We start from the raw sequence: 2500 nt of genomic DNA on the forward strand, positions 1-2500 counted from the left end.
ACCCCGTGAAACGCTAGAAGTGGGCGGGGATGTCTCTCTTGTGGCTCACGGGGCTGTTAGGGTGGCACAGAAATCCCTCGGAATGGGAAAACGGGTCATTTTCGTGTCGCCACATTGCATACGAACCGCATGAAACTTCCAGAGGCATTTGCAGCAGGAATGCATGTGCACTCAAAAAAGTGAATATTTCTCACGGATAGACCCCGTGATACGCTAGAAATTGGCGGGGATGTCTCTCTTGTGGCTCACGGGGCTGTTAGGGTGGCACAGAAATCCCTCGGAATGGGAAAACGGGTCATTTTCGTGTCGCCACATTGCATGCGAACCGCATGCAACTTCCAGAGGCATTTGCAGCAGAAATGCATGTGCAGTCAAAAAAAAATTGATATTTTTCACGGATAGACCCCGTGAAACGCTAGAAATTGGCGGGGATGTGTCTCTTGTGGCTCACGGGGCTGTTCGGGTCGCACAGAAATCCCTGGGAATGGGAAAACGGGTCATTTTCGTGTTGCCACATTGCGTACGAACCGCATGAAACTTCCAGAGGCATTTGCAGCAGGAATGCATGTGCACTCAAAAACTTCTATATGTTTCACGGATAGACCCCGTGAAACGCTAGAAATTGGCGGGGATGTGTCTCTTGTGGCTCACGGGGCTGTTAGGGTGGCACAGAACTCCCTCGGAATGGGAAAAGGGGTCATTTTCGTGTTGCCACATTGCATAGGAACGCCATGAAACTTCCAGAGGCATTTGCAGCAGAAAGGCACGTGCACTCAAAAATTTTAATATTTTTCACGCATAGACCCCGTCAAACGCTAGAAGTTGGCGGGGATGTCTCTCTTGTGGCTCACGGGGCTGTTAGGGTCGCACAGAAATGCCTCGGAATGGGAAAACGGGTCATTTTTGTGTGGCCACATTGCATAGGAACGGCATGAAACTTCCAGAGGCATTTGCAGCAGGAATGCATGTGCACTCAAAAACGTCTATATTTTTCACGGATAGACCCCGTGAAACGCTATAAATTGGCGGGGATGTCTCTCTTGTGGCTCACGGGCGCTGTTAGTTAGGGTCGCACAGAAATCCCTCGGAATGGGAAAAGGGGTCATTTTCGTGTTGCCACATTGCGTACGAACGGCATGAAACTTCCAGAGGCATCTGCAGCAGAAATGCATGTGCACTCAAAAACGTCTATATTTTTCACGGATAGACCCCGTGAAACGCTAGAAATTGGCGGGGATGTGTCTCTTGTGGCTCACGGGGCTGTTAGGGTCGCACAGAAATCCCTCGGAATGGGAAAACGGGTCATTTTCGTGTTGCCACAATTGGCATACGAACGGCATGAAACTTCCAGAGGCATTTGCAGCAGAAATGCATGTGCACTCAAAAACGTGAATATTTTTTCACGGATAGACCCCGTCAAACGCTCGAATTTGGCGGGGATGTTTCTCTTGTGGGTCACGGGGCTGTTCGGCTCGCACAGAACTCCCTTGGTCCACCTGATTCGTGCATACAGGCAGCAACTAAAACTCTGTAAACCTGCTGTGAGGACATCTAAACAGTGGACCAGTGAGGCTGTGGAAGATTTGCGGGCGTGCTTAGACTGTACTGACTGGGATATGTTCACGACTGCTACCAATAGTCTGGATGAACTCACAGAGGCTGTGTACATCAGCTTCTGTGAGGACTGCTGTATCCCAACACGTACCAGGGTGAACTTTAACAACAACAAGCCCTGGTTCTCAGCAAAGCTCAAAAGGTTGAGGTTGGAGAAGGAGGAAGCGTTTAGGAGTGGGGATAGAGACAGATTCAAGGAGTCGAAGAACAGGTTTAGCAAAGCGGTGAGAGAGGCTAAACGACTGTACTCAGAGACACTAAAACACCAGTTCTCTACTAACGACGCTGCTTCTGTCTGCCAAAGGGCTCAGGCACATCACCAACTACAAACCCAGAGCGCCCCACACCACTAACGACTCCCGCCTAGCCAACGACCTGAACGAGTTCTACCGTAGATTTGAAAGACAATTGGACTGTCCTGAACCACCCCTTCCCACCCAAGAGGCCCCATCCCCCACCCATACTACAGAAACGACTCTCTCCTTTCAGGAGGGAGAAGTTAATGGGCTTTTCAAGAGGCAGAATCCACGCAAAGCAGCCGGGCCGGACTCTGTCTCTCCAGCCACCCTCAGGCACTGCGCTGACCAGCTGTCTCCGGTGTTCACCAACATCTTTAACACCTCCCTGGAGACATGCCATGTACCAGCCTGTCTCAAGTCCTCCACCATCATCGCTGTGCCCAAAAAGCTAAGGCCAACAGGACTAAATGATTACAGACCGGTCGCCCTTACATCTGTGGTAATGAAGTCTTTTGAGCGCCTGCTCCTGGCACACCTCAAAGCCATCACAGACCCTCTCCTGGACCCCCTTCAGTTTGCCTACAGAGCCAACAGGTCTGTGGACGACGCAGTTAACATGGCCCTCCACTTCACCCTACAGCATGTGG

The sequence above is a fragment of the Petromyzon marinus genome, unplaced genomic scaffold, assembly GCF_048934315.1.
Source record: "Petromyzon marinus isolate PM22_M1 ecotype Great Lakes invasive population unplaced genomic scaffold, UKy_Petmar_22M1.pri1.0 PM_G_Scaffold_6, whole genome shotgun sequence".
NCBI classification, from domain to species: domain Eukaryota; kingdom Metazoa; phylum Chordata; class Hyperoartia; order Petromyzontiformes; family Petromyzontidae; genus Petromyzon; species Petromyzon marinus.